Genomic DNA, 13,773 nt, shown 5'->3' on the forward strand with positions numbered 1-13,773 from the left:
GTTAAGTGATTTGCCCAGAGTCACACAGCTAGTGAGTATCATGTGTCCAAGGCTGGATTTGAACTCAGGTCCTCCTGACTCTAGGGCTGGTGCTGTATCCACTGTGCCACCTAGCTGCCCCATAATTTTAACAATTTTAAAAGATAAAAGGGTTCATTTTAGTTAGACGCTGATGAATTTTTTTTTTAGATTCTCATATCAGGTACAAGGTTTAGGTCAAGTTAAAAACATTAAGTGGTATATACAAATGGGAATTTTCTGAAGTCTCAGGTGAATTATGGCTTCCTAATTTGATGTTCTTTTAGCTTTGTCGTTAACAGTTTCACAACCATCAGATTTGCACTGGTTTTCACCACATGAATTCGTTATTGGAAAACCAAATGAAAAAGATTGGACTAAATTATATTGAGTCTTGTTGCTGGCAGATTTTTAGCGGAATTATCTAGGAATCTCTACAAGTGATTTGGAACCAAAGAAGCAGAGCCCTCTTCAAGCTGCCCTGAGGATGAGACCTATTCCAGACTGTCCAAGAGAAGATATTTCCAGAAATATGACATCTAGGACTCAAGACAAGATGAAATGATTAAATAGACATTGGGAGTGGTTTACTAGGATACAAGGAGACTTGATGTTAGTTAATATTGATGATCATTTTTTTTATTACTTAGACTTTCTGTTCCATAATATTTATGTTTAAATTTTCTTGGTTACCTTGGTGACATGTAAATCTCCCCTCTCAAATTAATCCATTGTGAGTTAAGTAATTTAATATGCAGCCTGACTTACATAATTCTAGTTATGAATATATGAACAACTGCCCCTCCCCCAAGAATCAAAAGGAGGAATTAAGGGAATTGAGGGAATTGAGTGAACCACACTGACTCCATCTTGTGATTCAATTTTGCATCTAAGTTCCCTTTCTTTTCAATTATGAGTCTAGTCTAACCTCTGTCTTGTGAGAAAATTTTATTGCATTGTTTGAACCTAGCTCTGCCCTGGCTGGGAAGCTGACCACCTCTACCCGCTGGTTAGAGACGCTTAACTAAGGACCTAGGTTTTGCTGACCAGAAATTCACTCATATCCAAAGATTGATGTATGGAGTTTTCTCACAATTATACATCTCAAGCAACTCACACGTCTTATCTGAAAATTGGCCCCATAGTAGCCAATTAGTTATTGTTTTCACAATCCTTTGATTGAATACAGACACTTGTTGGGGGGGGGGCGGAGTGGGACACTTTCTGATTTTAAGGAATTACACCTATTTGCTCTCCCCCTCCCTAATCAGAAAGCCCTTAACCTTTTCTCCAATTAGAAATCAGACAACCTACTCTTGTATATTCGTTTATATTTAATTCTTTGCTATCTGAATTTCTTAAACACATCAACATGATAATTTGCCCTAGCTTACATGTTTACTTTGGTAAATATTAAATCTTATTATACAAGTCAGCTCCTCATGGGTTCTTTTTTAATATTTCTCTTTCAACCTTTTGTTGGCAGTGTCTATATAAGGTACAGGGTTTAGATAAAGATAAAAACAGCAAAAGGAATATAAAAACTTAAATTCTCTGAAGTTTCCATTGAACTATGGGTTCCTAATTTGATGTTCTTCTAGCGTTGTTGTTGATAGTTTCAGAACCATCAGGTTTGAGTTGTTTTTCACCACATGAACTAGTTACTGAAAAAGCAAAATTTTAGAGGTTGTACTAAATTGCATTGAGTCTGTTTATTGGTAGATCTTAGCAGAAACATAAAAGAATCTCTACAAGCCACCTGAAACAGAGAAGCATGTTTTTTAGGAGAAAACCCTCCCTTCAAAGATGCTCTGAGAGTAGGCCCATTCCAGAATACCCAAGAGGAGTTTTCAGAAACCAGATGACTGCATGAGAAATTCTGAGCTCTAAGATATGATGTGTTGATGAAATGGACGTTGGGAATGGCTTACTAAGAAAGAGACTGAATGTTCGCCCTTCTGTTTCTTTCCTTCCCCATGCACTGCTATCTCTATAAGGCCTTCTTACCTAAGAGAACTGCCCCTGACAGAGTTTGTCAATGTATCAGTCACTGGTGGTCTCAAAGACCAAGGGATGAATTGTTGTAAGATTAAGCCTGATGGTTTTGGAGCCATCTTCTCTAAAATTTGTCTTACTAAAGTAGATTCTCTGGGATAAAATTTCTTTAGTCCCTATTCTCATATATTAGGGTTGCAGCACTGCTATAAGCAGAAATACTTTTTCACAGCATTTTTTCTGGAATCATTGCTTTAGCTTTACTAAATGTTATGGACTAATAGACATACATGATTTTTATTATACCTTGATTTGTAACTTTAATGGGGCTAAGTGATTCAAGGGAGGTATGGCCTTACAAGAATAAAAAGGAGGAATTGTAAAAATGAAAATTGATTTTAATTCTATCTTTGCTAAGACTTCATCAAGCTAGACTTAATATTCTATCAACCTGACTGGAACCAGCCTCTAACCTTCGAACCGGGCCAAGGGACGAGTCCTAGAATTTTCCTCACAAAGAAAGGTGAGGTCAATCATGGGTGAGCCTGGAGGATTTGAGCAGGAAAGGGTGGTGGACTCACCAGACAAGGGAGGATTGGACGCCGAAGAAATCTCCTGTGGTGCCTAGTCCACCCCCATTGGTGCCAGAAGGTCCACTTGGTTCTGTTCCATGTCAGATCCCACATCTGACACCAATTAATGTCAGCTGGCCTGGAACCAGCCTCTAATGGTCTAAATAATCTGTGAGTAGCCAGCACTGAGCAGAACAGGCTCGGGACAGGAGAGCCAGGGATCAAACAGACCCCAAGATAATGTCAAAGTGAGGAAAAGAACCCTGGCAGGTGGAAGGCTCCCCCCTCTCCCCTGCCCAGAAGGAGGGCTTATCTTGGGTACAGAACCAGATTTCTGTGATAGGAACAGGAGTACAAGGAACAGGAATTGTGAGCATTGTCAGAGACATGATGAATGTTGGCTCTCAGGTGCCTGGGAAATAAGGGGAATGAAAATCATAAATCCTTCAGTGAACACCTGATGCTGGTTAAAGCAATCCATTTTGCCAGGGGGTGAGATCATCCAGAGCACAAAGGATTGTTGTGCTGAGGGCACAGCCTGCTTGCTGGGTCTTAGTTCTGGGAAACAGGGTCTCCAAAATATTTTGACAATTGCCTTCCACAGTTCCTTCCTCTCGTAAACTTCACTCTCCATGGAGAAACTTGCCTAAAGGTCAAGCTTCTGTCTTGTAGTTACCTCCACCTTTGTACCCCTAGCCATCACCCACTTTCCAGAGAAACTTAGTTAACCTAAAGGTCGAATCTCATCAATTTAAACTATTGTAGCAACTCCCATCACATGAAGACTGCTCCCATTGCCTGGGACCCTTTGTCTTGTGACTTGAGTCACGTGTCTTGGCTGTGTGTAAGGGGGTTTCAGAAAGGGAGGTCCAAACGATGTAATCTTAATTCTGATTATGTTACTGATGGCCAATTAGAAGAAGACAAATCTGTGTTGCTCAAGATTTTGTTCTGTCTGGCTAATTATTTTCAAAGACCCTGTCAGCCCTCACTCAGGGTTTTTGGTCACCAAGAGAGGCCATTTTCTCAATTTGTTGCTTACTATTAATGTAAATAATAAATTGATTGTTCTTTTACCTTAACTCTTCTCTTCTCTGTACTCTCATAGTCTCTATACTAGTTCAGACTCTTTCTACCTCCTGCCTGGACCATTGAAATAGTCTCCAACTGGTCTCCTTTCTTCCCACGTTTTCCCTCTCTCATCTATTTTCCACGTAGCTATTTAACTGATATTCTTAAAACTCAGCTCTAATCTTGTTCTTTCCTTGTTTTTTTTTTGAACATGCAATTTTTGTTTGATTTTATTTTGCAATTGCATGTGAACAAATATTTTTAACTTTTTTTTTAACTTTGAATTCCAAATTCTCTCCCACCCTCTCCTCTTCTTGAAAAGGCATGCAATTTGATATAGATTATACATATGCAGTCATGCAAAACATTTCCATATTAGCCATGTTGCAAAAGAAAATGAAGACTAAAAAAATAAGAATAATAAGGGAAATTTATGCTTCAATCTGCATTCAGACTTCATCAGTTCTTTCTTTAGAGCTGGAGAGCATTTTTCATCATATTGCCTTCAGAATTGTCTTAGAGTGTTGTATTGCTGAGGACAGCTAAATAAGTTACAGTTGATCACCATATAATATTGCTATTATCGTTTACAATGTTCTCCTGGTTCTGCTCATTTCACTTTGCAGCAGTTCATGTAAGTATTTCTAGGTTTTTCTGAAAGCATCCTACTTGTTATTTCTCATAGCACAGTAGTATTCCAGAACAATCATATACCACAACTTATTCAGCCATTCCTCAATTGATGGGCATCTCCTCAATTTCCAATACTTTGCCACCATAAAAAGAGTTGCTATAAATATTTTTGTATATATAAGTCCTTTTCCTTTTCCTTTTTTTTTAAAATCTCTTTGGGATGTAGACTTAGTCGTAGTATTGCTGGATCAAAGGGTATGCACAGTTTTATAGCCCTTTGGGCATAGTTCCAAATTGCTCTCCATAATGGCTAGATTAGTTCACAACTCCATTAACAATGCATTAGTGTCCCTATTTTTCCATAACCCCAACATTTATCATTTTCCTTTTTGTCATGTTAGCTAATCATTTTAATTTGCATTCTCTAATCAATAGTAATGTAGAACATTTTTCCAAATGACTATAGATAGCTTTGATTTCTTCTTCTGAAAACTGCCTGTTCATATCTTTTGACCATTTATCAGTTGGGGGAATGACTCATATTCTTACAAGTTTGACTCAGCTGTCTATATATTTGAGAAATGAGACCTTTATCAGAGAAACTTCCTATAAACATTTTTTCTAATATTGGCTGCATTTCTTTTGTTTGTATAAAACTTATTAATTTGATGTAATAAAAATTATCCATTTTATATTTTGTAATGTCCTCTCTCTTGTTTGGTCATAAATTCTTCCCTTAATCCACAAATCTGACTGGTAAAATTTTCCATGCTCCCCTAATTTGTTTATGATATCACCCTTTATGTCTAAATCATGTACCCATTTTGACCTTATCTTGGTATATGGTATAAGGTGTTGGTCTATGCCTAGTTTTTCAGTTTTCCCAGAAATTTTTGTCAAATAGTGAGTTCTTCTCCCAAAAGATTGGATCTTCACATTTATCAAACACTAGATCACTATGGTCATTTAATACTGTGTATTTTGTAACTAATCTATTCCATTGACCCACCCTCTATTTCTTAGACAGTACTTGATTGTTTTGATGAGTACTGCTTTAATACAATTTGAGATCTGGTACAGCTAAGCCACCTTCACAGTTTTTTTTCCATTGATTCCCTCGATACTTTTGACCTTTTGTTCTTCCAGGTGAATTTTGCTATGATTTTTTTTTTGCTCTATAAAATAATGATTTGGTAATTTTATTAGTATGGCACTGAATAAGTAAATTGATTTAGGTAGGATTGTCATTTTTGTTATATTGGCTCAGCCTACCCATGATCAATTAATATTTCTCCATTGTTTAAATCTGACTCTATGTGAAAAGTGTTTTGTAATTGTGTTCATATAGTTCCTAGGTTTGTCTTGGCAGGTAGACTCCCAGGTATTTTATATTGTCTACAGTTATTTTAAATGGGATTTCTTTCTATGTCTCAGTGCTGGACTTTGGCTTGTTAATATATAGAAATGCTGATGATTTATGTGAGTTTATTTTATATCCTGCAACTTTGCTGAAGTTGTTAATTATTTCAACTAGTTTTTTAGTTGATTTTCTAGGATTCTCTAAGTATGCCATCATATTGTCTGCAAAGAGTGATAGTTCTGTTTCCCTGTTGCCTGTTCAAATTCCTTTAATTTCTGTTTCTTGTCTTATTGCTGTGGCTAACATTTCTAATACAAAGTGTTAGTCATTGTCCTTTCCTTGTTTAAGAAGACTATGGTGTGTTCCCTGTCCGCTTGTGACTTTGGGACCTTTGGGTGCATCTATTTGTTGTTTTTAAAGATACAGAAGATAGGATGGGTGGAAGTGAAAATTCCAAGCTTACCAGGAATATATGAAAAAGCATTTATTAAGGGCATATCCTATGCTAAGCCATGGGGACACAAATACAAAGAGGACACAGTCCCTGCCTTCAAGGAGGTTACATTCTAAAAGGGAGGACACACACACACACACACACACACACACACACACACACACACACAAGCTGTGGCTAGGGAATGGAAAGTCAGAGAAATGACTGGGATGGTGAGTTGATCTTTAGGGCAATCAGTTAACATGCTCTTTTTTTATTATTAATTTATTTTGATTTATCAACAATCACTTCCATAGGCTTTTGAGTTTAAAGTTTTTCTCTCCCTTCTTCCCCACCACCCTCCCCAAGATGGTGCACAACCTGATATAGGCTATACATATACATTCCTGTTAAGCATATTTTCACATTAGTGATGTTGTAAGTAAGAATTAGAACCAATAGGAGGAACCACCAGAAAGAGGAAACAAAACTCAACAGAAGAGGGGAAAAAAACAGCAAATAGTATGCTTCCATCTGCATTCAAATTTCATAGTTCTTTCTTTGGATGTGGACAGCATTTTCCATCATGAGGCCTTTGGAGATGTCTTAGATCCTTGTATTGCTGGGAAGGGTTAAGTTTATCAATATTGGTCATCGCACAACGTGGCTGTTATTGTGTACAATGTTCACTCAGCATCAGACCATAAAAGTCTTCCCAGGTTTTTCTGAAGTTAGCCTGTTCATCATTTCTTATAGCACAACAGTATTCCATTACATTCATATACCACAACTTGCTCAGCCATTCCCCAATTGATGGGCATCCTCCCAATTTCCAATTCTTTGCCACCACAAAAAGAGCTACTATAACATGCTCTTTCTAGGAACAATTTTTTTTTTATTTTTACAGAGCAGGAATGGCCCAGCTATGCTGGAGTTTTAAAACTACACTCTATTTATTGTTTTGCTTTTGCTTTAGTAAATGATTTTAGCCAATCATTTGGGAGTCATGCTAAGGAGGGAAAGCAAGATTGAGAATTTAGTGAAAATTTGGACAAAATAATTAAGCAAGTGATGTTATTGGAATAGTCTTACCCCTAGGCCCAAAGCTGGACAGCTAGGTGGTACAGTGACCTAGAGACCTAAGCCTGTAGTCAGGAAGACTTGAGTTTAATTCTAGCTTCACACATGTCTAACCCTAGACAAGTCACTTGCCCTCTTTCTGCCTCAGTTTCCTCAACTGTAAAATGAAGATAATAATAACATCTACCTCAGAGAGTTGTTGTGAGGATCCAATAGATATTTGTAAAGTGCTTAGCACACAGTAGGTGTTTAATAAATGCGGGTTCCCTTCCTCAGTTTGGAGGTGGGATAATGGGTGTGAACTTGTAGTCAAGTGTAGCCTACCACCTGGTGGCTCATGCAGATATAGCAGAAGGAATAGCTATTCTAACCAATATTACCAGAAGAAACAGTTCCTGGGGGAAGGGAAGAGGGGAGAAGTGCTTCAAAAGCAGTTTTAAAATAAATACATTTTACAAAATGTCTTTAAATTTTAGTCACTACCCCACCTCCCCCAGATGGAATCTTTCTTTGTAACAAACACCCAACTAAGCAAAAATATCCAGTACAGAAAACCTTGTATGACAATGCATACAACATTCTGTCCTAGTAGACCCCCCCACCTCTCTAATGTGAGTGACGAAGTATTATTGAAAGTGAATTTTGGGGGGAGAAATCTTGTTCTGCATCAGCCATTTGGCTGTATATGAACCTACATGAGCTGCAAAACTACCTGCAGCAGCTGGTGTCCTTCAGTGTCTTCTTTATGCCTGACACGTCGTTGGCACTTAATGTTTCTTGATTGATTGATTCTTCCTTTTATTGGTACAAAAAGACTTAGTTGTGGAAGATAGAGGATTCCAGAGTCCTTGAAATATACTCCTCCCTCCTCTGGCCCGGCGAGCAGTTCTCTTTGATTTATTGAAACCATATTAAGAGAATAACTCCTTTATCTGTCTCCAGTAGCAAATTATATACTTTTTCCTTTAATAAGTATGTTATTTTTCTTTGTATGGGCATCTGTATTTTAATGAGCAGCTATCTTTCTTCCTTCTTTGTTTCATATAATGTGCAAATATTGCTTGCTGCACTGTGGATGACTCATAATCTCCCATTAACTGCTGATGGAGAATGCCACACTGTGAGTATAAGAAAACCTCTCTGCTGATTCATTCTGGCTTATTGGCTTTAGTAAAAATGATAAGAAAATTCATGTGTCCTTATGTTTCACTGTTCATTTCTTTTATTCAGGACTTTATTTAGTTTTTCCATTATTCATTGTTCAGCTTCCTTTCATCTAACTTTTCACTTTATGTTATTGTAGTTATTGTTTATATTGTTCTCTTGGCTCTGCCTGTTTTTTAGTGGGTCAGTGCATGCAAATCTTTTCACGTTTCTCTGAATCTATCATAGTCATTTTCTGCTGCCCAATAATATTCCATTGCATTCATATACCAGTTTCTCAGCCATTCCTTAGTTGATGGACACCTCCTTTGTTTCTAGTTATTTTCTACCTCAAAGATGCTGTGATGAATATTTTTGTGTGTTTTGGACCTTTGTTTCTGTCCTTGACTTTCTTAGTCAGTCATTAAGCAAGTCAGTAAATACAGAATAAGTGTTTACTACATTCCAAGAAGGAAGCTAAGTACTAGGGATACAAAGAAAGGGACAAACAAGTCCCTGTACTCAAGGAGGTCACGATATAATGGGGAAGACAAAAAGCAAACAAGCAAGTACAGACACGCTATAGACAGGATGAAGCTGTGTGGGACAGCGGTTCTGAATCAATTAAACTCAGAGACTTCTCAAGGTAGAAGCAAAAGTTACTTTTTATTACAATCTCTCGAGAAGGGGCATCTGCTCCCCTGGTACACTTCCAGGAGGAGAGAGGCCAGGCGCAGAAAGCAAAATGAGATTACACACCCTAACGCAAACAAACCTCCACCCACCATTATCCCTTACTCCCATTGGTTGGGAGGCGAGCAAGACAAAGAACAAGGAAACAGGGCATAACCAATCCAAACATACATGTCCTTATTTAGTAAACCTAATGCTGATGTGACAGTGGTGTGGTAATCAGGAGGGGGTTTAGGGCTGAATTCCTATAGGTTTAGGTAATTTCTAGCAAATGGAAACTTGCTGCAATTTCCCCTCCCTAACCCCCTTCTCCTTATCCCAGAGACAAGAAAAGGTGGGAAGCTTTTCTTTTCTTTTTGTATATACACACACACACACACACACACACACACATATATACACACACATATATATATATATAAATTTATTTATTTTTAGTTTTTCAACATTTACTTCCACAAGATTTTGAATTCCAAATTTTCACCCCATCTTGCCCCTCCCCCACCCCAAGATGGCATGCATTCTGAATACCCCTTCCCCTAGTCTGCCCTCCCTTCTATCTCTCCCCCCCTTCTATTTTCCTGTAGGGAAGGATAGATTACTGTACCCCATTTCCTGTATTTCTTATTTCCCAGTTGCATGTGGAAACATTTTTTTTTAAACATGTGTTTTTAAAACTTTGGGTTCCAAATTTTCTCCCTTCCTCCACCCCAACCACCCTCATTGAAAAGGCAAGCAAGTCAACACAGGCCAAATATGTGCAGGTATGCAAAACACTTCCATAGTAGACCTGTTGTGGAAAACTAACTCTATTTCCCTTAATCCTATCCTGCCCCCCCCATTTATTCTATTCTTTCTTTTGACCCTGTCCCTCCTCAGAAGTACTTCCTTCTGATTACCCCTTTCCCAATCTGCCCTTCTCTCTATCATCCCCTGCTCTCTTGTCCCTTCCTCCCCTATTTTCCTGTAGGGTAAGACAGATTTCCATACCCAATTGAATGTGTATGTTATTCCCTCCTTAAGCCAAATCCTATGAGAATAAGATTCCCTTATTTCCTCTCACCTTCCACTGTTTCTCCTCCACTGTAAGAACCTTTTCTTGTCTGTTTTGTGCAGATAATGTACCCCATTCTACTCTTTCTTTCTCCTTCTCCTATTAATCCTCTCTCACCCCTTAATTTTATTCTCCAGATATCACCCCTTCATCTTCAACTCACCCTGTGCCCTCTATCTATCTATCTATCTATCTATCTATCTATCTATCTATCTATCTATCTATCTATCTATCTATCCATACATACATATAATTTTTCCCCTCCCACTACCCTAATACTGACAAAGGTCTCATGAGTTATAAATATCATCTTTCCATGCAGGAATGTAAACAGTTCAGCCTTAATAAGTCTCTTATGATTTCTCTTTCCTGTTTACCTCTTCATGTTCCACTTGAGTCTTGTATTTGAAAGTCAAATTTTCTATTCAGCTCTGGTCTTTTCATCAAGAATGCTTGAAAGTCCTCTATTTCACTGAATGACCATTTTTTCCCCTGAAGGATTATACTCAGTTTTGCTGGGTAGGTGATTCTTGGTTGTAATCCTATCTCCTTTGCCCTCCGGAATATTATATTCCATGCCCTCTGGTCCCTTAATGTAGAAGCTGCTAAATCTTGTGTTATCCTGATTGTGTTTCCACATACTTGAATTGTTTCTTTCTGGCTGCTTGTAATATTTTCTCCTTGACCTGGGAACTCTGGAATTTGGCTACAATATTCCTAGGAGTTTTCCTTTGGGGATCTCTTTCAAGGGGAGATCAGTGGATTCTTTCAATTTCTATTTTGCCCTCTGGTTCTAAAATATCAGGGCAGTTTTCCTTGATAATTTCTTGAAAGATGATGTCTAGGCTCTTTTTTTGATCATGGCTTTCAGATAGTCCAATAATTTTTAAATTCTCTCTCCTGGATCTATTTTCCAGGTCAGTTGTTTTTCCAATGAGATATTTCACATTGTTTTCTAATTTTTCATTCTTTTGGATTTGTTCTACTGTGTCTTGATTTCTCATAAAGTCACTATCTTCCAATTGCTCTATTCTAATTTTTAAGGAAGTATTTTCTTCAGTATCTTTTGGACTTCCTTTTCCATTTGGCCAATTTTGCTTTTTAGGGCATTCTTCTCCTCATTGGCTTTTTGGACCTCTTTTGCCATTTGGGTTAGGCTATTTTTTAAGGTGTTATTTTCTTCAGTATTTTTTTGGGTCTCCTTTAGCAAGCTGTTGACTTGTTTTTCATGATTTTCTTGCATCACTCTCATTTCTCTTCCCAGTTTTTCCTCTACTTCTCTTACTTGCTTCTCAAAATCCCTTTTGAGCTCTTCCAAGGCCTGGAACAGATTCATATTTTTCTTGGAGGCTTTGGATGTGGGAGCTTTGACTTTGTTGTCTTCTTCTGGTTGTATGTTTTGATCTTCTTTTTCACCAAAGTAAGATAATATAGTCTGACTCTTTTTGCAAGGTTTGCTCATGATCCCAGCCAACTACTTGAGTTTTAACTCTTTGTTCAGGTAAAAGTCTGCTTCCAATGTGGAGAATGTACTGTTCCAAGCTTTGGGGGGTTTGTACAGCTGTTTTCTGAGATACTTCTAGAGACCTGTAAATTTTTAGTTCTTCCAAGGTGGTATGATAAGGGGCAAGGTGTTTACTCCTTTCCTGGCCTGTGCTCTGGTCTTTGACTGCCACAAGCAGTCTTTTCTCTCTTGGAACTATGAGGAGGGTTTCCTCTTCTCCGCCACTACAAGCTCCACAGCACCAGTACTCCTCCTTACCCCAGGACCGCCACCCAGAACTGTGACCCAGATCCAAACACAGGCAAAGCAAGAGATTCCTGCCTCAGCACCAGCAAAGAGATCCCTGCTGTCCCCCTGTGATCAGCCACTTGATTCCTCCTCAGTCTGTGGGCCGGAAGCTCAGGACACAGCCACGGCCCCGGCACCCGCACTCTGCGCTCTGGAACTGGCTCTGACCTAGCTCTTTTCTCACCGAAAAAACAGACTTTTCCCAATGACCTTCTAAGTTGTCTTTGGCATTCATGGATTTAGGACTCTGGAAGTTGCCACAGCTGCCCGAGATTCAGTCCTCTGAGATCTGCTCCAGGTTCACTGTGGCCTGCGCGCCCACATTGAACTGCGTTTCTCTCCCCACCCTGCTCGATATGCCTTTCTGATCAACCATCCAGGCTGTCTTGGGCTGGAAATTTGTTTTGCTCTGTCTTTTTGTGGGTTCTGCTGCTTTAGAATTTGTTTAGAGCCTTTTTTTATGGGTATTTGGAGGGGTTTTGGGGAGAGTTCAAGCAAGTCACTGCTTTTATGCCGCCATCTTGGCTCTGCCTCTGGGAAGCTTTTCAAAGGGCAAGCAGTTCAGGTCGGGGGCAGGGCTATTCTTTCTGCTAAGTATTTAAAAACAGGGTCTGATGGGGGAGGGTTTTGAAAGCAACAATCAAGAACTATTAACAAGAACCGTTGATCCCCTGAGGAGGTTTCACTTCTGAGAGATCATCTCTCACAAATTGGAGATGATCCATTGAGAGAAGAAGGCTCTAGCGTTGAGGGGAGTGCTGGAAAAAGCTTTTTTTTTTATTAAACAATTTATTTATTAATTTTTAGTTTTCAGCATTCACTTCCATAAGATTTTGATGTTCAAATTTTCTCTCCCTCCCTCCCCTCTAAGATGGCGGGCAATCTGATATAGGCTCTACTTACACCGAAGAAGTCTAGAGGTTTTGGGGTGCTGGGAACCCCAAGATTGTGACACCAGGCCCTGTCTGAAAGAATTCAACTCAAATCTTCCAGCCAGAGGAAAAGTTTATTAGTGATAAATCACATAGGCCAGGTGACGCCCTAAGGACAAGCAAAAGGCTCAGCTTTTTGGGCATGAGAGGTTCTCAGCATCTGAATGCCAAGGAAGCCAGGGGAGGCAGAGGTGAGGACAGAGAATTCTAGGCATGGAGGACAACCAATGAAAACATACAGGTTTGGGAGAGGAAGAGTCCTGTGCCAGGAGCAGCAAGGAGGCCAGCGAGGCCAGTGTTACTGGATCAAAGTATATGTGGGCTAAGGGTAAGATATAAGAAGAATGGAAAGGTAGGGCCAGGTTATAAAGGGCTCTGAATGATAAACAGAAGTGTGTGTGTGTGTGTGTGTGTGTGTGTGTGTGTGTGTGTGTGAGAGAGAGAGAGAGAGAGAGAGAGAGAGAGAGAGAGAGAGAGAGAGAGAGAGATGGTCCCCTTGCATTTTTAGAAAGGTTAATTTGACAGCTGAGTAGAGGATAAGATAAATAGGAAGAGACAAAAAGCCATGAGATCAACAAGAAGACTCTTGCAAGTCGTTCGGTCATTTTTTAGATGTGTCAGACTCTCCCGTGACCCCATTTGGGGTTTTCTTAGCAAAGATACTAGAGTGGTTTACAATTTCCTTCTCCAGCTTATTTTACAGAGGAGGAAACTGAGGCAAGCAGGGTTGAGTGACTTGCCCAGCTAGTGTCTGATGTCACATTTGAATTCGGAAAGATTAGCCTTTCTGGTTTCAAGCCCAGCACTCTATCCACTGGGCCACCTAGCTATCTGGTTTAAGACGCCACCTGGCTGTCAAGTTTAAGACAATAAGGGCCTGCACTAGGGTGGTGGCCACCCCAGGAAGGCCGAACGGTTTAAGTACTTTTTAAAAGAAAAAAAAGTTTTAAGTTTTTAGTAACGATTGAAAGGAGGAAGGAAGGCACGCCCACACACT

The sequence above is a fragment of the Phascolarctos cinereus genome, unplaced genomic scaffold, assembly GCF_003287225.1.
Source record: "Phascolarctos cinereus isolate Bilbo 61053 unplaced genomic scaffold, phaCin_HiC Scaffold_4;HRSCAF=312, whole genome shotgun sequence".
Lineage (NCBI taxonomy): Eukaryota > Metazoa > Chordata > Mammalia > Diprotodontia > Phascolarctidae > Phascolarctos > Phascolarctos cinereus.